Below are 24,233 nucleotides of genomic sequence, written 5' to 3' on the forward strand. Positions count from 1 at the left end.
AAGAAAAGAAGCCAGGCCCCATGTTGGGATGTTGTATCTTGAAAACAAGCCATGTTTTCATCCAAGGAGTCATGTGAAGAGACACACAGTGAGCTGCAGACCTGTCCCACAGCTGAGAGGAGCCTTCCGGAGAATCCTGATGAGGCTGCTGCCCACAGTCCAGGGGGTAATGGCCGACCTCTGACCCTGCCTGACAACACTCCTGTCATCCTGCTGTGCCACAAGTCAAATCAGGCTGCAATTACTCTGCAGACAACAGGCTGCAATTATACAGTCAAGTCCCAGAGTCTGGAAGGAGGGGAATGATTGTGGCTGGAAGGGGATAAGGAGAAGTCAAAAAGTCACAAAACAAACCACTTTTTGATACTTTTCTCTAAAAAAGCATGGCTGTAATGTGTGCTCCCTGAAGAGGAGGATCAAGGCACACTGCAGAGCAAGACCCTCTTATTCAAAAACCATGAAGACGTTAGTTTCACGGACTTCAGTAGATGGACACACCAAAGGCTAGGTGCCCATCTAATAAACGGAAGGATGGGTATGGCTCCCAGAAGTTCCTATGCAGAAGCCATTTGCTGTTACTGATTCACTTTAATTAAGCAATAAATAAATAGATAAAGGTAAATAAATAAATAAATAAATAATGAGGGACCATTGGGACTGGGAAAGAGATGACATACAGCCATATTTTTCAGTGTTTTCCAGATCAACTACTTTGTTTTTGCTATTTAATATATATAAAGTCTAGGAACTGTTTATTAGAGCAAGCCACAGCTCTTCTGGGCAAATATTTCTAAAGCTCTATTTAAAAATAGGCAAAATATTTTGCACCAGCAAATTACATAGGCTGAACAGCATAGAAATACTAGTAGACTAGGTCAGCCCTGCCTGCCTTTGAGATTGTCTGCAAAATCACTGGTACCTTCCACCTTCTGTATCCAAAGTTAGAGATTTACCACAGAACTTAAAACATTCCCAGGGATGAGATAATGTGTGTCCGCTTACTGAATTTATGACATTTCTTTGTTCTGTGTGTGCTTGAATGCCTCTAGGGCTAAACACCATGCGCTTCAGGGGGTAACCCATACCATCATGAAATGGCACCATTAAAAATACCTTCATGTTAAAAGCTTTGCTCTAGTTATCATCGATTGGCTCAAATGCTATACTCTGTACACCAGACTGTGGCCACATTCTGCTTAGAGATTTTTTAATATTTAATGATAGCTATAATGCTACTCCCCCTAACACATACTGGACATCCTTTATTTTCTCTCTGATATGATTTCAACCCCTTTAGCATTAGCAACCTTCTATGGACACATATCCATATGCTTTATGGCACCTAGAACTTAAAGCAAAATTCCAGAGGTGTTCTGATCAATGCAGAACAGTCTGGCACTGTCCCCTTCATTATTCTACTGTTTTATTAATTCTCTTGTGATCATAGAGGTTTTCTGAGCTCCCACATCAAAGGGTTGCTTCTCTTGGAGCTTACAGTGACTGAAACCTCAAAGTCTTTTTTATAAATGCCTCAAAGAGTATTTTTTTCCCACACCATCAAGAAATGAACTCTGACCAACAAATTAATTCTGACACTATCTATGTGAAGATAGCATCAGATTCCACAGGTAAGGGCTCAGTCCCACAAGACTGTCCCACTTCAGACTCCAATAGCAAGCCCACGTTGTCACCTATGTTTCTGATTGACCTGCTATAAGTTAGAAGTTCCCACGATCCCTCCATTGGCTTTAACTTGCTAGAGCAGCTCACAGAACTCAGAGAAACATTTCACTTACTCAAGCACCAATTTATTATAAAAGGATACATATAACTCAGAAGCCAGAAGGAAGAGATGCATAGGGCAAGATATGTGGAAAGGGGCTTTGAGCTTCCATGCTCTCTCCCAGCACTGAATCTCCAGATTGGTGTTCACCAATCTGAAAGCTCTCTGAACCTCATCCTTCTGATTTTTTATGGAGGTTTGATTACAGAGGCATGAATGGTTAAGCCATTGGCCACTGGGGATTCATTCAACCTCCAGCCCCTCTCCCCCACCCAGAAGTCAGTGGGAGAGAATTTGAAGTTCCAACCCTCTAAATTACTTGCTGGTTCTCCTGGCAACCAGCCTGTCTTTGGGTTACCTAGGAGTTTCCAAAAGTAACCTCATTAGCATAACAAAAGACACCTGATTGCTCTCCCACTTAGGAAATTCCAAGGGTTTTAGTAGCTTTGTGCAAGGAACAAAAACTAAGTATATATTTTCATTTATAAATCCTAGCATTACACATGCTAAGCCACATACATTGCCTCTGTCAGATGTACTTACTTTGTTTTCTTGAATCTCTTAGGTAGAAAGGCAGACATGAGTAGCCAGGGAAGGGGAAGATAAGGTTCAAGGAAAAAACCGGCCTGGTAGAGGGTGCCACTTGAAGACAACTAAGGCTTTCCAGGGCCATAGCTTCCCTGCCTATTGGGACCAGGCCAAACCGGTGTCCACCATATCACAAAAAAGGTGCAATCAAATAAAACTGAGAACCACCCATACCACCCCTCATCACAATCTTACTAAAATAAAATGTCAGTTTTGCACCTGCCCTATCTCTCACCTCCCATCCCGGCTTTTCTACATGCATTCACGGAAAAGACAGGTGCATCAAGAGGAATGGGTAACTAGAACTGTCAATCAAATGACCTCACACTATCAATCCAAGAGGTCCTCCCAGGTAGGACATGATAGTTTGAGGCCTTTGTCCACCTTGACTCTGGCCCACTCCTTCCTTGGAGTGTATTCAAATAACTTTTGCTCTGCTTCACTATTGTGTCTCTGCCTTTTAATTCTTTGTTTCAGCCGGGACAAGAGCTGAGGAAAATAAACTACCCATAACAGATCCAAAAGCACTAATTCAGAAGATACGGGTTTGGCCACAAACTTTCAATTAACTGTAATGTTATTTCATTAAAGAAATATTTATTGGCATTTCTCATACACAAAATGAAATCTTTGGATAAGATGGAATTTAAACAAATATTATATTAATGACAAAATTCATTATTATGTAATGACTAAAGTCTCTTCCAGCTCCAAAATTTTGTGTTTGATATTGTGACTTTCATGGACAAAATGATTCAGACTCAGTAGGTACAAGTTGACAGGCACCTTTCATCTTGTCCTATATTGATATATCAAGGTTAATGTGTCCTTCCCTGACTACTTAGTGAAACATATCAATGTATAAAGATAGATGATCACAATAAGTTTTTGAGAGCAAAGGAAAAGTAGGAGAAAAAAAGATTTCTTAATTGCAAAACAGCTCTCCATAAGTCTCCATTACTCTTCTCTAGTAGTTTTTTGTATTTCTAAAAGTAAAGCTCAATACAATTTCTCCTCCTGACTTTCTCTACTTCCCTTCTCTTCCCTATTATCACTATCTCTACCCCTAACTGCAGAAAAAAAACAAAAGATATTTGTTGAAAACAATATAACATGATTCAGTGAAGACCTGGGTAAAAGTAAAAGTGGGTAAATTGTCAGGACCATGATTTCTTCAATGAAAAAGTAAAAGGTGGAGTAATGTTGCAGAGCCTTCAATTCTGTTACTGACTGAATTCTCTCTAGAAAATAATGACCTCTCACTCTGGGAGAAAGAAAATCTCACCCATCCAGTTCATTTGATTTACAAAACACTTCAGATGAGGCATCTATAAAAACCTGCAAGGTGGGAATGGCCATAAACACAACGGAAGCCTGTAGGGCTCTTTGTTTTTCAGAGCCCTTATAAATGTGTTAGGACTGGAAGTTAAAAAAGAGCAAAAGCTCTTCCTCATGTGTGATTTAATGACATCAACACTTTATAGAGTTGTACAGTTGTCTGGAAGTTCCTAGGATCCAATCACCTGAAAAAGGGCAGAAATGTAAAAAAAAATGAAATACAGAAAGAACAATCAATAACCAGACTTTCTTAAAGTATTAAAAATTGTCCAGCTGCCATTTGACTGATGTCCTAGACAATAATCATCAGATATGTAGCCTTGCCTATAGCTCATTTGCCAGCATGCTTGATGTTTCTTCTTGGTGTTAAGATTAAGGGTTGTACATCTAAAAATGTGAAGTAAGTAAAAAAGATGAAAGTGATCCACTGATATAAAAAAATTTGAGGGAATCACAGTGGATGGTGCAGATATACCAAATTCTCATTTAATCCTTCATGTTCATTTAATAAAGCACATTTTTATGGAGCATTTATTGTATATGAGGCACTGCGCTATGACCCATAGGTAAGATTGGTAAGATAATTGGTAAGATAAAAGCACTGTCCTTAAACGCTTACAAACTAACCAAGGAGCTTAATGTCTCCTATACAATACCACTGGCAAAGTTGGCATTTTTATAGTTTGTTATAAGTTAGAAAAGACTGATGATGTAGATGAAGCAGAAAGAAACAGACATTCACACAGTAAATTAAGAAGAAAAATAGAAAATGTATAAAGATGCCATGTAACCTCTGAGACCATAGCAGTAGGAACACAGCCAGGGCTGGCCTAGAGCTAGATCTAGAACTGAAATGCTTTCAGGAAAAGAGACTGTTCTCCAGAACTGAAAATCTAGCTGTCTTCTTCCTGTTTGTTATCATCCTGCTTCTTGCCGAAGACCATTCTCTGTGCTTGTCTCTTGGTGCATGTTGTTCCAAAATGGGTGCTCAAATGGCTGCCACAGCCTCTGCTTCAGCCCAGCCCTAAGTTCACATGTCCTTTAATATCTGGCAGTCAAAATTGGCCTGAATTGCTGTGTTCCAACTACAAAATTGGGGGAGAGAATACATTGACCCTGATGAGCAAATGTTTCCCTACCATCCGGTCTTCTGTAGAGAAGAATAAAGTCACATGTTACAAATGCAGCTACGGGGTCTCACTCCTGTGTGGACAGCAGTTCTCCTGCAAGAAATAAGAACCGACACACACCAGACATTGTTTGAACATCATTTCCAATCTCCACAACTTCTAGCAAATATATCTTCTCTGACAAAAATAACTCTTATTATATAGTAGTAATATGCAGACTTGATGTAGGCTACAAAGAGTAAAGGAAAAATCTAAAGTATAAATTGTTTAAAACTAGGTCTATTTAGTTTCCTTGTCACGCAATTTTTCAGGATGTTGCTCAAAGTTGAAATTTTCCAAATATGAAATATCATACATTTTAAGGTATTAATGAAACTACCTTTATTCTAAAAGATTAGGTTAGATCTAAAAATGTTTGATGACTAATGAAGAAGTCACTGAAGAGCGATTATTTCAAATTCAAAATGTGTTCATGTATAACATTTTTTTCTTGAAAGTGTTTATGATATATGCTGACATATTTTATCTCCCTGTAACCAGTTTTGAACATGTCTGGATAAAGTATTTATCATATTTATCATAATATTGCAATGACTTATTTTTATGTGATATATGTACATACCTTTCTCTCACTAGTCTGTAACCTTCTTGAGAATAGTGTCTGTAACCTTTAAAATAAATTACAGATATGTAACTATGCTAGTTTAAATAGATGTGTTTACTTTTTCCAAATTACGTATTATTCCTTATATATCTAAGGGAGAAAGTATTGAGCAACTTCACCCATATATGATAGCCGCTATCTTAAAAGTCAGGGAGAAAAGCATACCTGCTAGTACTGGTGACACATGAAACTACAAAAGTACATAAATTTAATGAATTTTGTTTTAGTGGAGATGAGTGGAGGTAGTCTCTTCCTGTTTTATGTCTTATACCTTAGTGTTAATGTTTAAGATATCAGCTTTTATAGGTATTTGAACTTGTTCTGGGGTAAAGCCAGACATTGGGGAAGTTAAAAGTAGAGGCAACAAGATGATCAGCTATGGAAGTACATTTTTCTGATAATATTCCTTTCTCTTAAAAAAAAAAAAAGCAGTTCCTGCAATAAGTTCTTCACAATGATATAAAGGACATATCAAAGGGTGGGCAAAGGGTTTGTTTGTGTTTATACAGAGGATCAAAGCCTAATTTGGCTACCCAGAAAACGAATTAAGATACGATATGAAGAAGAACTTCCAACATCAACATTTTCTGGAAGAGTCATTGCAGAAGATGATCACCAAAAAACTTCAACAAAGATCCTGGCGCTGTTGCAGTTGTAGCTGCATTCATCCCACCGGTTCCTGGACTTGCCGTTGGAATTAAGAAGGAGATACCTAAGCTGGCCTGTGCATACAGTAAAACAACAAATTTGACTGGATCTATACTGTCGGAATTCAACCAAGAATTAGGAGAAGTGCAAGTTGCAGCGCTCCAAAATCTTGAGACTACAGACTATCTACTGTTAAAAGAACATATGGGATGTGAACAGTTCCCAGGAATGTGTTGTTTTAATTTGTCTGATTTTTCTCAAACTATTCAAATTCAGTTAGACAATATCCATCATATCATTGATAAGTTTTCACAAATGCCTAGGGTGCCTAATTGGTTTTCTTGGTTTCACTGGATATGGCTCGTAATTGTAGGTCTGCTTTGGTTATGTAGCAGTATTCCTATTATGTTAATGTGTGTGCACAATTTAATTAGTAGTTTAAAACCTATATATGCTTATGTTACTCTACAAGAAGATATGTCAAAGAAATAATCAATCTTTCCATGTTTTCTTCTGTCTGCTACTTCTGTAGCTTTTCTTCTTCCTTCCTAATTATAACCCTTAAGTAGAATTCGTGCCTCATATCAAAATTACCAAGTATCATAATTCTTCCAAGTGGTAAAGATACCTCAAGACAAATGCTGGGCATAGAAGCCACAGGGCATAAATCTGCAAAGAAGTAAAAAACTAACCTTTTCAAACAATATTGCTTCTCTCTCACTTACCAACTTTACATTTCCCTGTATGGCCCCGGAAGATGACTGGTTAGCCAGAGACGGGTAAGATTCCTCAAGGGAGGAACAACCTAAGACAGGCACAGTCGCAGGGGGGCCATCAGGTGAGAAATTGGGGATCAACAGAGGTGAGGCTTAGAACCTCACCCCCCCTGTTTTGAGAGAAATCTTCTGCATCCGTGGATGTTTTGTTGCCCTTGTCTAGCTTGGATTAATACTTAGTCTATAGACACAGACCTGATCATCTACATTTGCCCTCTTAGAGCACTAAACTATGCTTTCTACCTTTACCTTGCATCTACCTACCACTTCAGCATTTTATTAAAAAAAATAAATAAATAAAAATAATAATAATAATAATAAGGGAGAAATGTGGGATTCACATATAAATCAAGTATAAAAATCAAACAAATATTCATATAGTTCATAATGCGTGATCAAAACCAGAAGTTTCTGTGATGACTGCCCTTGCACTGTTCACCATGTAAGAACTTGTTCGTTGTGCTTCAGAAGATTGGAGATTGTTGAGAAGTAGGCTTGGGGTTGATTAATGATTGTGCATTGAGTCCCCTATACAGAATTTTATTGTTGTTAACAACCATTTGATCAATAAATATGAGAGATGCCCTCTCAAAAAAAAAAAAGTAGAGGCAACAGCAGTAAGAGAGGGGGACTTGAGAATCTATGTTTAAAAATTGATTTAGAAATTTTTAATTAAATTTTTTAAAGTCTTAATCATATTTCACATGTTAAAATAATCACTAACAAATTAAAATAGCTTTCTTTATGGTATTTTATTCCCCAATATATCATACCAACTATAAAATTTCAGACCTAAAAGTAAACCGTTTGAAAAATGGTTTTGCTGTATGAGTATTTAAGTAAAGACTTACCTTTGTAAATTAGCTGAATGAGTAAGAGGCAAGCTTTCAAAAGCACTAACTTCTTCTCTAATGAGACAGGAAGTTTTTTTTTGTTTGTTTGTTTGAACGAATCCATTCTAAATTTAGAAACTGGAATGGAAAATAAGAAGAGGAATGCCAAGTTAAAGTAATCATTGAATATTTTAATTTTTTCATACTGTGAATGACATTCATTTTGTATTTTAAATACTATTTGTAATTCTGATTATGTAGAATTGAAAAAAATACAAAGAATATAAATAACTAGAATGGAATTTTATTTTGTTCCACTCTTTTATAAGAAAAGTACAAATTCAATTAACTGACATCAGGATCATGTTAAGAAAAGAACCCATAGGAGAAGTAATAAAATATATCGAGGCTATTCCTTTTCTCCTCTATCAGCAGAGGATTATAAAATGACACGTATTTCTCAAAGGGCATAGAAAGCCCCAAAGTGCCTTTTAAATAACCAAAGCTTTAAACTACTGTCAGTACAGTTATACTTTCCAGTACATGTTTATTTTTCCAATATATGTGCCCATTATGAAAATACAGAAAAAATGGGGGTGGGGGAGAAAGTCCTTTAATTTCACTACTTTTTAATACTTATGGTTAAGTTTTTGTGATACCTTTTCAATCTTCTTTCTCTACCTAGTCTTTAAAAGAAAACCCCACATTTTTAGGGATCATGCAGAAAGTATTCTGTGTCGTGCTTTCACTGTGTTCTGCTTTTTTCACTTAACATTATATCCCTCCCTCCGTCCCTCCCTCCCTCCCTTCCTTCTTTCCAAGAGACTCAGGGTGTCTCTTTTTCATATGAATTCTCTCCACAGTACCTCCACGTGGTCTCTCCTTAAGAAAATAGAACTTCTAACATGAAAGCTCAGGCTCTTTGAAATGCAAACACATCATCACTTACCCCATTACACCCCATTTCCCATTGGGAAAGAAACTCACAGGATCAGCCCAGCTTCAGTGTGAAGGGGACTCCACAAGAACGTGGCTGTTGTTCATTAGGTTCATTAGGGGCCATCTTTGGTGAATAGCTACCACCTAGTATGTAACTGCAATGGTGTCTTCAGTGATGTAGGATTTTAATTGTTTAAAAATTTGCAATCCATGTGAGGCAAGTACTCTGAGAGTCTATGTGTCACATTAGGGACAATGTGGAAAGTCTCCATTGTCAAAGATGTTCATTTTACCAGAAATACTCAATTCTCAACCCATCTGGGGGTAAAAGGAAAGTACACTCTGTAATTTTCTTCAATTAAGTACACAAATCTCTTTGTGTTGACGATTTCCACATTTACACATCAGTGATCAGCTGCACGGAAGATATAAACAGACTGAACCTCCTCCCCACACCTATCCTAGGAAAACACCTGAGAGGATGTTCGCCAGTGTCTGAGAGTAATTCAGTTTTTAGAGGAAGGTAAATCTGACTCAATTTTACAGATACTTTCTACATGATTGGGGAAATAAAAAAAAAATTAATAACCAAAAATGAGTCCCCAGAGCAACAGAAAGTAAATCATTTTTGTATAGCCTTCCTAATAAAATATAATACTTCTTTCAATAGATTAATTTTATTGCTTGATAGCTGAATATGTACACTAAACCCTATAGAACTGAGACTGCCAGCCTGTGATAAAACCAAATAACCATTGGTGCAAACAGATAACAAAGACACACTCAGTAACATTTTATTAATCCTATGCCAAATTATATATGCTTGAGAAGAATATCATTTTTCTCCCACACTATGGAAAATGGCAGCTTTTTATTAAGTCTATCTCTTAAAACATAAACATTTGCTCCTTCTCCCCACTGCCTAACAGTGAGAGCTAAAGCTTCTGGAGCATTTTATTTATTTATATGGCATTTGCCTTGACGTTTCCCAAGTAATAATACATAGTAACAGAGACAGATGAGAGTTCTGTATCATCCCTTCCCTCCGGGCAAACCAGACACAAATAGACCTCTAATGAAAAAATCCACAGAGCAGGACAATAAATAACAGGGCATAAAACAGGGAAAACAGTTTCCAAACACAATCTTTTAAAAAATACAGAACAGAACAATATTCTACTTCAACTTTCACAGTATAGAGTAGGTTTTAGCCTCATTACTAGATCCTTTCCCACCAACCAGGTTACTTCTAAATCTGATATCACTTTTTTTCTTGGTTTGAAGAAATAACGATGACTTCAATGGTACTTTATTAATAAAATTGTATTTGTTCCTAAGTAGTAGCTGAAATACAGATTTTTAAATAAAACATAAATATAATTACTCATGACATGCTTATTTCCTACTAAGCAATTACACATTTATTCAACAAATGCCTTGTGATGGTCAACTCCATGCCAGATACCATGCTAGGTCCTGAGACCACATGATTGAACAAGATGTGCTTTCTGCCTTGAGGAAACTTTAATCTAAAGGGAGTAATAGACCATTAAGCAGGCTAAAGCCCAAAGAAGTGGTATTCTGTCGATCTAAAGATTCAGGGAAGGATATTCAGGGATAATGTTTAGTCTGAGATAGGAAAGATGTAGAGGAATTGGTCAAGGAGAGGAGGAGGGCTTATTAGGATTCTACAGATACCGAACCAACAGGATATATATTGTAAAGAACTGACTTAGGTGATTGTGGAGCCTGAGAATCTGCAACTAAAGAGCTGGAGATACAAGAGAGCCTATGGCAGAGTTCTGGTACAAGTCTAAAGGCCTGAGAACCACAAGAGCCAGTGGTGTGATTTCCAGTTAAAAAGCTGGCAGGCTCTAGACTCCAGAAAAACTGATATTTCAGTTTGAGTGTGCTGTGTCCCAGCTCAACCAATCAGGCAGGAGAAGTTCCCTTTGACTTGACAGAAGGTCAGCTTTTTGTTCTATTCAGAACTTCAACTCATAGGTGGAGTCCCACCCTCAGTGGGGAAGGCAATCTGCTTTACTCAGTCTATCAAATGAGTTTGTTAACAATCTTATGTTAATAACATCCAAAAACACCCTCTCCTAGACACATCCAGAATAACGTTAGGCCAAAGATCTGGACACCTTTGGCCCAGTCAAGTTGACACATAAAATTAACCATCACATGAAGTTAATGGAAGGTGGCTGTAGGGACATTGATCCTCAGGAAGGAAGTTTTCAAACAAAGGAATGGCAAGTATAAAGGTCCTAGGGCCAAATATGGCAGTAGGAGGCCTCTAGGCTTTTGAGATTCAGAAGCTAACACCTACTAGTTTATAATTCAGGATATTCAATTATACGCTATAACCCCAGGGGTGGTGGTGGTACAGGAATATCTTCTCAGCCCAGGGAAAATTACCTTTGAAGCCAAAAATCAGTCAAAGGGGAAAATAAAGTGGGAGAAATCCATTCATTTCCTACAAGCAGTAGTCCACTTCTGTTCACCCATGTCTCTCGAGGCTTCAGAAAGGTACCCTACCAGCCCTCTCTGGACCAGGTACACCCTTCCTCCCTCTTGTAATCACCTATTGATATGGAGATGCACTAAATCCAGGTGAGAGATTCTGAAAATATTGCAATTTTAACCACAGGAATTAAATAACTTTCCCAAATTGTACTGCTAAAAAAGAAAGAAAACACAGGAAAACACAGGAGTTTTAAGTTAGAACCAATTCTATCTTACTCCTAAACTGTGTGCCCAATCAATGAACTAAACTGCGTGAAACGCCAACAGATGACCAGCTCCCCCCCCCATGGTTGACTGTGGCTTTGCCCCGTGTCCATAATGAGACCTTCTCACATTCCCTATCCTCTCATCCTAAGAGATCCAGCTTAACAAATGTTGAGCAAATACCCCAAGTTCATGGGGAAACAGGGAAGAATTTTCACTGTACTATTTAAAAAATTTCACTTAAACCATATTTGTCCTTTCTTCAAGGCCCCTTTCCATAAGAGAAGGGAAGGGAAGGGAGGGGAGGGAAGGAAAAGAAATCAGAAGTGAGCTGTTCTTTTCCACCTTGAAAGGCATGTCATCTATCATCTGTTGTTTCTTAAGCCTGCCTCGTGGGAGTTTCTCAAAACTTTATCAGTCTTCATACAAAAAAAGAAAAAAACCTTTCACAGGGGTGAGGGAATAGGGGAATAATGGGAAGTTCTATTGCTAAGAAAATAAAAATTGTCTATCATTGATACACATAGAATTCAACATGCCTCTGGATTTTTAAGATTTGCTCTGCTTGTATGCAAAGCCTTAAGTAGTAAAGAGAGTCATATGTGCTACTACTCATTATGGGCCAGGCTTTGAGGTGACTCATTCATTTAACAAAGGGGTCAGGAAACTACAGCGCACAGGCCAAATCTGGTCCATTGCCTGTTTATCGGTGGCCCACAAGCCATACATAAGAACGGCTTTTCAATTTTTAAATAGTTGCATTATAAATGGTTACACAGGTATTTACAAAATATCCTTAATTCTGCCTCTTGGCCTATCACTGATTTAAATCAACAACTGTATGAAGTAAAAACTGTCATTATCCCCATTTTATAGATGAGGGCACTGAGGCTTGGAGTGATTAAGTGACTTACCTAAGGTCACACAGGTACAAAGTAGCAAATCCAGGATTCCAACCTGTATTTTCTCACTCCAAAACCTCCACTCCTAACCACCATCCTATACAATGTCCCATTGCCTGGAGCCAAGAACATACATCTTTTAATAGAAGAAATATAATTTGAAGCAAGGGGTGGTTCTTCCTCCAACCCAGGTCTGATTGGGGAGCCTGCCATCATCCTGGGGCAGCCACCAGATGTGCTCATCTGGAGATGCCCATGGCACACAGCGCCTGACTCATCTTACATCAGCATGTCACATGGGGTTCTGCATCCAGTGGAGAGAGAATGCCTTTCTCAGACAGGCAGGAGAAATTAGTGCTTCCCATGCCCTCAAGTCTTACAAAGTTCTTACTGAAACAGCCCCTCTGCCCTCACAGGATGCAGATGTGATTCCAGGAGGGTCTGGGACAGGAGATAAACAAGTGAAAGCAGACCTCATGCTATATTTGGAAGTGTCCCTCTCTGCCAAGAGCTAAGGCATTTTTTGTTTTTGTTTTTGTTTTTAACTGGTATCTTGTCTGCCTGGGGGGCAGTCAGTTCTCAGGAAGCTCTCTAGTCTGTCATGCACCCAGCATTCCTCTTACTAGATCCAGACACAGCCACATCACAGGGCTGAGCTGAAAGAGTCAAGCTGGGGCCAGTGCAGCACACACGTGTTTGTAATGGCTAGAATAACATCAGGATATGTGATCAATGTGCATCTACATCAGAGAATATAATTGACTCCAGTCCATTTTTTTTGGCCTTTTTCCTTTCCCTATAAAGTTGAAGAGCCCATTTCTATCACTTCAAAGGAAGCTCATTGTGAAATAAGAATCATTCTCAAATTTTCCTTTCTCTGTGGTCACAAGATTGTCTAAAAGAGGTGATAGAAAGTAATGCTCTTGATCATGACTCTGGACTGCCTGTGTTCAAACACCAACTCTATGACTCTTGATGAATAATTCAACCCTTCTGTTTCTCTACATATGAAATGGGGACAGTAGTAGTGCCTGCTGCATTGGTCATTGTGATGATAATAAATGTAAAGCACTCATATGTTCCACATCACTCATCATCAGGGAAATGCAAATTAAAACCACAATGAGATATTGCCTCACATCAGTTAGGATGGCCAACATCCAAAAGACAAGGAGCCACAAATGCTGGCAAGGATATGGAGAAAGGGGAACCCTCCTACACTGCTGGTAGGAATGTAAATTAGATCAACCATTGTGGAAAGCAATATGGAGGCTCCTCAAAAAAATAAAAATAGAAATGCCATTTGACCCTGGAATTCCACTCTTAGGAATTTTCCCAAACAAAACAAGATCACTGATTCAAAAAGATATATGCACCCCTATGTTTACCGCAGCACTATTTACAATAGCCAAGATATGTAAGCAACCTAAGTGTCCATCGGTAGATGAGTGGATAAAGAAGAGGTGGTACATATTCACAATGGGATATTATTCAGCCATAAAAAAGAAAAAATACTGCCATTTGTGACAACATGGATGGAGCTAGAGGGTATTATGCTCAGTGAAAAAAGCCAGGTGGAGAAAAAGAAATACCAAATGATTTCACTCATTTGTGGAGTATAACAACAAAGCAAAACTGAAGGAACAAAACAGCAGCAGACTCAGAGACTCCAAGAATGGACTAGCGGTTATCAAAGGGAAAGGGTTGGGGAGAGTGGGTGGGGAGGGAGGGAGAAGGGGACTAAGGGGTATTATGATCAGCACACATAATATAGGTGGGCCACGGCGAAGGCAGTATAGCACAGAGAAGACAAGTAGCGAGTCTATAGCATCTTGCTATGCTGATGGACAGTGATTGCAGTGGGGTGTTTGTGGGGGGACTTGATAATACGGGTGAATGTTGAAACAATGTTGATCATGTGAAACCTTCATAAGATTGTATATCAATGATACTTTAATAAAAAAAATGTAAAGCACTCAGCATAATATACTGCACTAATTCCAGCATTAAATGCATGTGTGCCCTCTAATACCTCAAAGATTTGACATTTCAAGACAAAATAAAGCTTTCCCACAATTGTCATTTAGTGTTTGATTTCTATTTAGTGTTATACCAATACTATTTTTCTGAGACAGAAAACTATGCCAGTTGCTATAATATATAGTAACCCTTATATGAGCTCTGAAAGAACATTACTTTAAAGCAAAAGTATTTTAAAAGAAATAAGTATTTAGAAAACCAACCTTGAAAAGAGCCAACTATTATAATGACATAAAGATATGTGCAATGCACTTTAATTTTCTATTTTTAGAAATTCCAAAGCAAGTTATATGTTGATTCAAGCTTGGTAAAGATTTCTTTCCCTTCTCCACACATTAAAAAAATTAATTATGGACTCCAATTTCTTTCTGTTAGTGTAAATAAATTATCAAGCCATAAAACATAATAAGATTGAGTTTCTTATGTTCTCTGGACTCTTGCTTTAAAGATGGAGAATAAAGCAAAAGAGTTATAAGGATAAAATTTACTTGCTATACCTGGCTGAGAAAAGCCTGACTGTGCCCCAGAAATTGGGTGGTGTGGATAAAATGAGAGTTCCTGTGGCCAGGATTCTCACCTGGCCCTGGTCAACTAGCTCACTGCACACCTGTGGGCACTACATGGCTGTTGACTCTATGTAAAGAGCTCCACCCAGGGCTCTGGGCGAGACATGGTGACTCGGCTGCAAGGCTGCAGGAGAGCAGAGCAGAGGCTGGACTGGTGGCAGCTCTGAGGACAGAGACTGAGACAGTTGCGCAGGTAGAGAGGCCCAGAGGCAGAGACTGGCTTGCTGCCTGCAGACTCACTCTGAGTGGACGGGATTCTAGTGATTGACCTGCCACCATAGAAATAAAGTTGGGTATAACCCTTTCACCTCAAGAATGTTCTACTGTCATTCCTTTAGTCACATTGAATCCATAGTGAACTTGCCCGGGGCTGAAATCCATTGGCAAGACAGGTGGTCCTGGGGGTCACCCACTCAGACAGGTCTAAAGGGACAAGAAAGAAGAGAAAAAAAGAAAAGAGACTCTTGTCCTTCTGACTTCCCCATTGTCTGCATATTTTCTCTGTAGCCCTCCTCAATGGAATATTATCTAGGTCTTCTTTTCCTTTATGTTTCAGCTCTATCTCTTGGCCCATTTAAAGTCCCTCTCTTTAATCTAGGACCTCCAGATCTTATACTCTGACAGATAAAAGCTTTTAAATAGCAATTATTATAGATCATTCCTGGAAATGCAATGTCTTGCCCAAAGAAATTAGTCTCTATTGGTAGAAACCTGGTGCACGGCAGGCAGTGGGAAAGCTATTTTAGGAAGGAAATACCAGCCCTCAGATAACTGTGATGGCTTCTTTGGCCACCTGTTCAAGACTCAGCTGGCTATTACACCTGGGTTACTGAGAATATAAAGCAGTAGTAAAGAAAAGAAAATAGAAGAGAAAAAACTTTATTTTTGCATACCACACATAAAGAGGGTGTGCTTCATACATGTGATAATTAAGGATGGCATAGAATATGGAGGAGGGTCTGATTTATTCTCTAGCATGTCTTCAGGTCTATTTTATTATGAAGAACTTTGCCTATATTGCATTAAAAAGGGAAAGAGGAGCTCATACCTTTTCTCTTTTTTTCAGTTGTTGCATCTGGATAATAGTCATATAATTTTTAACTTACAGTATATTAAAGTTTAATCTAAATTTTTTATATTTTATTTAATGCATTCATGTTTTTTAAAACAAAATCTATAACCCATCACATGCCCTTTCAAGGATTCTGCTAAAAGACTATAAACCCTGATATATTTTTAAAACTCAAAAACATGTTAAAATACAGATTTGTTTGAAAAGAATATAAAGCTGTAAGTATGTTTATGATTAATTGTTTTAGGAAAAATGCTTATTTTGAAGCCATTAAACTTTAAATACTCTTTTCTTGTAAATTCTTTATGTACTCAACTTTCCTTCTTAGGAAGAGATGTGCAAATTAAGAACAGACATTTTAAAAAAATACTGTGAAATTATGAACTATGGCATTCAAATAGCATTAATTAAATAGGTGGTTCACAATGTTGACTCGAGCAAAATAAAGCTTTCAAAAAATTTTTATTTAGCATCACATTCATTGCATTTCCCTAAGATACAAAAATGTGTGTGGTTCTGCAAAATACCTCAGAATGTTCAGTATGAGCTCTAGAAAGATAATACTATAAGCCAACATAGAAATTTAGAGTGCAGCTGCAGGTCTAGCTATAATAGCTGACCAGAGCTGAAGGATAAAATCCTCCTAGAGCCAATACCTGGAAACTAGGAGGGTGATCATCAACAATAAGGAGGTCTCTCAGAACAGTAGAAGCAGCCTGTGGGTTTTGCAGATGAGCCTTTAGGACCTTTTTATGTGGGAGTGAGTCTAGTAGTAGCAAAGAGTGATCTTATAGGTAGAGAGAGGTAATAGGAATTTGAATATTACTAAGAAGACTGGAATCTAATTCCCATAAATGGAAACTATGTTTTCCAGAATTAGGCCAAACCTAGTTTCCAGCACTGGGTCAAAGAGCACTATTGGGTGACAACAAGAATGACCTCATAAGCCAACCCCTCTGAAATTCTTCCTTAACAAGGTTAAGGTAAGTCTTAGAAATTTGAGTGGAGTTGAAGTTGCAAGTGAGAATTAGGTGGCCCAAGCTCTGGGGAGAGGCAGGTGTCATGTTGAAAACTTGTTAAGGCCTGACAGCAGAAAGTTAGATGAAAGTGTAATTATAATTTTCTGGGGAATGGGAAAGATGGCACTGGGAGGGAAGTTCTTCAGGGTGAGGGGTGACTGAGGTAAGAAAGGAGGAAAAGGAAAGGGCCTTCCAGGTAATGAAACGATGAGATGCTGTAGAGAAATGACAAGTTTTACTACGTGGTTGAGCAAAGGGTAAGAAAAGACATGGTGAAAGGTGGATGGAGGACGGACTCTAGGACAGCAACAGGTCTCAGGTGCCATTTGAGGAATTTGATAAAGTTGTATTGGAGGAATGTCAAGTAACCACAGGGGGAGAGGAAAAATTCATGGAAGCAGAATGGACCTAACTATGACATGCTTGGAGTGCCATTTTGAGGAATTTAAACTTTATTCCAAAAGCACTGGGTTGGCATTAAATATTTAAGGAGAGACTAATTAGACTTAACTCTGATTTTGCAAGATAACTTTGAAGACAATGTTATGTGCTGCATCCAGCACAGGAAAGAAATAAAAGCCCTCAAACAAGGACAGCAGTAACATAAATCATTCCCAGAAATGCAGCTTTAGGAAAACACAGTTTGGCTATTGAGATAAGTCAAAAGAGTTAAAATTCAGGGAGAAAAGCATTTATTCTCAAATCCTGTCACTTGATACGCTGCCCCAAAATTTCCCAAGTGCAGAAATGGCACCAGTGAGATTCAGATTAGTAGTTTCTGGGAGGAGCCTGGCAGGCACCTGGCTGCAGAGGGACACAGGGCACGCTTTTGAGGTGAGAGGCTTTTCTTTCTACTGAAGGAGGCCGCCTAACACTGCTAGGGCAGGGAAAGAAGCTTCTGGGCAACCAGGGTGCATGCTGTGAAAGAAACTGGAAGAGGAGATGGGAAGGTGGCAGAAAAAAAGCAAAATAAGTTCTCAGCTCTGGCTAGGACAGGGTGTGCTTTTAACTATAGTGAATCCCAAGTGATCATATCAGCAATTCTATGACAGCTACTACTCTAACTTAGTGTAGCCAATATTCAGTTCTACTCAGAGTGTCCACTATATCTTTAAAAAGGAATGACTTCCTTGGTTAGGCAAAATGTATGGAGAATTTGAGTCTCTTCCACTTTGGGGGTGGAAACTGAGTCCAACCTTGTGCACTGCTTGGAAACCAGAAGAGTCAGCATTTGCTGGAGGCTGGCCATGTGCCCCTTCGTGCACCTTGGACATGTTGCCAGAGCTCAGGCCACCATCGGTTGCATGTGAGTGGTGACCATGTTCATTTACAGGTGCCAAGGCTCTGCTTGCACAGCTGGTGGTGGGAGAGGTTAGGACAGATATGTTGAATTCCAATACCCCTGGAATATTTTCCTCCAGGATGTGGGCATTTTTATTTTTTTAAATAAGTTGAAGTCCAGCTGTGCTGAGAAAATGAGAGAAATGAGGAAGTAGAATAAACTTCTCAATGCTCCAATATCTGCTAACCAGCCAGCACATCACAGGTGGCTCTTTATTTGTTAAATTGAAATAGGTAAACTCCTGGCCAACTTTAAGCCCTTTCTGATTCTGCTGCAATAATAACAGACCCCTCAAAGGGGTTTGGTGAATTCAATATTTAGCACAAATTCTCATTCAGACAAAATTCACAAATGTATCACTCTGTAATCTCTTTCGAAGCTATTTATAAGAACACCTTCCCTGAGAGAGTACCTAGCCAGGGAGAGTCCATCCTCAGTGGACTTTAAAGAGATGGTTATTATTTTTATTTACTATCTGCAGAGTTCAGAAGGTATGTACTTATTTAGTGGGAACAAAATATTTGCTCTTTGCTCTAAACAGTTACAGCCTAAACTAGGAAAACAAAATATATCAGACCCAAGAAACAGTACCCACGGGAGTGGTTAAATGTCAGAGGTGCAGGTCTAATGATTATTTATTTATTTTTCTGGCTCTGCTGTGGGAATCTTGGGTCTTGGTTGCTCTGAGTCTCAGAATCACAATCTTCAGGAAAAGATTCCAGCCACGCCTCTGGTCCTATTCCCCAACTTAGCTCAGGAAACCAAAAAGCTACAAAAGGACACGCCAGGATGTTTTCCTAACCTTCAGCAGGGTCTCAAATGTGAGAGTGTTATTTGTCGCTGGGTCCCTCCTCTTGTCCTCATTGGGGTTAATACATCTGACAAGGTGCCAGTATAACCCCAGGATACACTCGTTCTTATTGAGAAACAAATGTGTTCTTCATTTTAATATAAAAATGGCAATACTCTTATCTGTGAATCAAGGCAGAGAAGTGTGATACTCGGAGATGCTAGAAAGCAGCTGGGAAGCACATTATAAACAACAGGGGAGAAACATATTGTAAGGGGTCCTGAAAGTCAAAAGAGTGCTTTGCTCTCCAGTAACATTTCTCAAACAGAAAAAAAGTTTCATTCTTAGGCCTCCCAGAATTCCAAAAAAAACATGCAAAATCTTTCTAGCAATGATTCAATAAGCCATAAAATTGACTTTGTGTCCAAGACCCTAGGAAAAGAATAGAATCTGTATTTCAATATTAGGCATTTGAGAGATGATGAACCACTGGCATTTAAGGGTTGGCACAATGTCCTGAAAATTTACTCCAAATATTTGAGAGGAAAAGATAGTTGGCAGAGCTATACCTTCCCTTTTAATGCCAAACATATGTGTTTTTAAAATAAACTGGAATTTTACATTTTTTCACTTTTTTTACTTTGTCTAGATTTTGTTTTATGAGTCATTTCACTTTTGTAATATTTTGAAACCCTTCCTTTTAAAACCAGGTTGTCAACTGTTTTAGAGTGAAAAAAAATACGACTGAAAATTTTAAGCTTAAAACTCAAATCTATAAAATTCAGTGACTTTTTGCAACTCCGAGGGTGTGGCCTTATATGATAGTGACCCTTCACACTTCACATTCCTAACTTTAGAAAAATATTTTATTATGTGATCATATGTAATGTCACCCCCCATACACAGAGGCATACACCTCTCCAACTTATGTTCTATTATGTAGTATATATATAAAAATATATATCTCCAACTACTTTTACCTATAATCCAAATTTTTTTCTGACAAATCTTTTTAATAAAGTCTTAGAAGTTATATGTGATAAAAGATATAGGGAACTGTGATAAGAGTAGTTCTAGTCAAATGGAAATTATCCCATGTTAATTTCTATTTGCCTTACTGACCTGTAAATTTGATATCTGTCTGTACATGAACAGAAATCTAATTTTGGTCAGGTGAATATCAACCTGGTATCAAATCAAAATTGTATATTTTGAAAGAAGAGAGATGTTATCAATCATGTTCAAGAACAATTATAATTGTAACATAGCTTTCTGTACATGGATGCTCAGCCTATAGTTTGACCAAGGTTTTGCTTAACAAATTTTTAAAAATATTTCTTTCTTTACTTGTTTTTGGGACCATTTTCAAAGGAGAGAAAATAATGCTTTTATCCAAGATCTCAGTGTATAAAGCAGTCATCAGCTAATTGTTAGTCAACTGCTTAGGAAAAGAAAAAATACAGCAAAGTAAACACAAACTTCTAATTTTTAGTCACCAGGGACCATATGCAGAATATAGAAAGAAAGAAACGTAATAATTTAAACATACTGTGTTACAGTGACAAAATAAATAAAAAATTTCCAAAGGGTCTGGTCCATCTCTCAGTGTGTGTGATAGTACAAATGCTATTGTGTATTTGATGAAGGAAAAGAAACGTAGGTTAATACAATGATAAAAAGCTTTCCATTTTCTCCTGTGAGAGAAAAATATTAGGTAACTTCTCCCTTTACTTTGGGTAATGAATCAATCCTGGAATGTTGGGGGGAGAATATAACACAACATATTAAGGAACTGTGGATGGAACTGAAGTTCGTTCCATCAATGTGCTAAAAATATCTCTGTGCTAGGAATTCCTTTTTTGTCAAACACAGGGGCCAGTTTCTCATCCTATGAACACTGGTGTACTGTATGGGAAACAGCCTACCCTTTTTATATTTACAGCCCATATTGCACTTCATCTGGAAATATGAACGAAAAGTACTGCCAAATTGACACGTGGCATCTTCTTTCCTGGAAACAGAGAATATGGTTGTGATAAATACAGTTGAATGTATTTTAAGATAACCAAATAGTCACACAGGAAAAGTTTACTTATACTCTTCTGGAGGAAAAAGGAAATAATTTCAAAACTTACATATTTTGAGGGAGGAACTAGTCACAAATTTTATCAAAGATGATCTAGGAAGAATGTTCCCTTTCTCTTAGAGAAGATTATAATCTTGATGTAAGTTGAAAGGAAACCTGAATTTTATCCAATAAAATAAGATAAAATCAATAAAACCTGATTTTATCTGATAAAATTTATAGGGCAGGAATCTATCTGCTTTATCAATTCTAAACAATAAAAAATACCCTTCAATCCGTAAACCATAAAAGTAAGCAAAAATATTTTGCATGTGAGAAGGGAATTTCTTAGACCTGGTCCCAAGGCAGATCTGTTGTCACTCAGATTTATCAGTGATGAAATTAGACACACTAGAATTTTCCTGCCCCTGGTAACATTTGCAGTCAATGTAAATGGACTTTCTGAGAGCAGTTTTTAACTCCTGGGGCAATAGCATCCTCCTTTCAAAAGAATAGTACAGAACACAAATCCTCATTTGTAGGGAAGGGTTTCAGTTGTGAGACATAGTTTATAGTAATATTCTAAAAGATTTACTAAATTTGGTTTCCAAATTGAAAAAGAATTTATTATTCATAACATTTCAGAAACTAGAAATACAATTATTCTTCATTGTGGGTCAGTATTTACTTTTAAAAAATGACAGAAACTGAAGAATAATAACAGCAGCTTAATTGTATTGGATTATATTGAATACTATTATATTCCAGAGAGTTTGACCCTAACATCCATTCTCATAACCAATATGCCAGTTTGCCTATGACTTGTTAACTTCTCATTTTTCTGCCTTGCTGATTAGATCAAATTTATGCTGTGAAGCAAGAGTTGCCAATTTGCTTTATCAAAATGTTTCACTTGAGTCTGTATCTTGTGTTCTCTTTATTTATTATATGACTCTGTGGGGTCTTATTCAGACATGATAAAAATTACAAAATTTTTTTTGCAAAGGAAAAAAGTAATGGACTGAGCCACTGGGATCACAAATTAATACTTGTAGTACTTTCCATTGTAATGTGGTTAATCTTACTTTTATAATAGGATTTTAAAGGATGTAAGCTTAGAGTTTCACATTAAAGAATGAGAAAAAGTCAATTCCTTGCCAATTCCAGTTTCCAGAAGTTTACTTCTTTCTCTTTACAGCACCCACTCCTGTGCTGATTACTTTTAAAAGGATTTTTGATTGATTCTAAGTGATTCACACCCTTGAATTTTTCCATTCTCTGAACAGGTGAAAGACTTACAGGTGGGAACAAGCAGAAAGAAATACTGTCTGTAAAACCTAGGCTTGCTGATGACAAGGAGAAAAGGAGTTCTTATGGCTAAAACTAGTAACTGTGCTTCCCAAAAAATGGAAGAACCTTCTGTCAATGATCACAGTGGTCAAATATCTAGTTAGACCACCATGATAGTTGAATGTGGGGAAACAAATTAGAGACATTACTTTAGTAACACTTTGGGTACTTTCTGATCATTAATTTGTGCACAATTTAGTCATCTAAGTTAGAGCATAATCCAATAAAAATAATACATGTTATTGTTGTTCTTTTCTGCAGCAAATTCCAGAGAAAGAGGGAGAGAGGAACATGTTTGTGCTATAATGCTATGAATGTACGCAAATGTTGCAAATAGTTCCCATTTTCAATAAATGACTTTTTTTGGTGTTTTACTATTTAAATTCCATAGACGACAGCTGTAGTAAGTTTATAAATAGACAATGGCCTTCAGAGCATAATATATATGACTAATAGAGGTTTTTTCCTTCTGAAGCTAATCTTAAGCAACTACAAAATAAATTTTCCTACATTCAGTCCATTTGAAAAATTTGAAAATACTGCATTCTCTTTTTCAGCCCTGCCAGTCCCAAACTGTTGACGTTGGTTTTATTATCATGCCACATGTAGCAGCCTTCTAGAGAGGATAAATGAAGAGGCCCTTAAATATACCTGCTTTGTCAGAGTTGTGTGTACCCATTACTGCAATGTACTGCTCATGTCCCTCTGAATCTCCCTACAGTGTTGGCAGTTTAGACTATACAGCAAAAAGACAGAAGAGCCCAGTGGCCATGTGGCCTTGAACAGACTGGATCCGTTCCTGGTGGTAGAGCATTCTCATTCACGCCTGAGGGCATGGACTGCATCCAGCTGATGAGTATCATCAGAGAGCTACTCATCCCCCACTGTCCTGCCCAGGCAGGGTTTGCAGTGCATCAGTGATGATGGAGCAGCCATGGTATGTCAGGGTGGGGGGAGGGTGCTAATTCCACTCTAATGGACACCTGTCTCTGGTCATAGAAACGGCTTGCTGGCTTTTGGAAATTCCAACATGTGCCACAGTTGTTTCTGTTTCTAAGAGAAGAAGCCCCTTCATCAACTTAGCAGGAGTGTGATAAGAGGGCAAGAGGAGAATATAGTTATGGTGGCTTCTGTGGGGCATATCAAGATGGATCGTAAGAATGGAGAAGATAAGCCCTGTAGCAGGAGCACCTGGGAGCCTTCTTTGGGGTGGTTCACAGGTATTTTAGTGGTTTTTAACATTTAAATTTACTTTTCCAAGGCTGTCATTCTTCCCAAGTCTCAAAACTAACAACAAGAAACAGGATTTAGGGACATTTCCTCAGGAAACATGTACCAAGCCCTTCTATGGGGCAGGCACTGGACTAAGGAAGATGGAAAGACAGCTACTGTCTAGGAAAGTACAGTCTAGTCACGTGCCAAACAATTGAACTGATTTAAGGAGAGCAAATTATGTTTTTCATTTACAGCTGTGACAACATACAAATGAATTTAATAATCAGTAAGACAAGTTTTCAAACCCAGCAAGCAGTAGACAACTTCACTAACCCAGTACTAAAATAAAGCCAAAGGCTAATTATAGAGCTGGTAATATTTATTTCCTAATCAGACAATATTTTCTGATACTATTAACATTAGCATAGCCCTTAAATACA

General features: G+C 37.9%; 1 long non-coding RNA gene across 1 annotated transcript; it reads right to left on the reverse strand.

Moving 5' to 3' along the window:
• Nucleotides 1-2,978: 2,978 nt before the first annotated feature.
• Nucleotides 2,979-7,857, reverse strand: LOC118970907 (uncharacterized). Its single transcript, XR_005059101.2, has 3 exons — nucleotides 7,779-7,857; nucleotides 5,462-5,507; nucleotides 2,979-4,932 (listed from the first exon to the last, which is right to left on the reverse strand). It is a non-coding gene; the product is annotated as an uncharacterized lncRNA (long non-coding RNA).
• Nucleotides 7,858-24,233: the final 16,376 nt, after the last annotated feature.

This window comes from Manis javanica, chromosome 9 (genome assembly GCF_040802235.1).
Source record: "Manis javanica isolate MJ-LG chromosome 9, MJ_LKY, whole genome shotgun sequence".
NCBI classification, from domain to species: domain Eukaryota; kingdom Metazoa; phylum Chordata; class Mammalia; order Pholidota; family Manidae; genus Manis; species Manis javanica.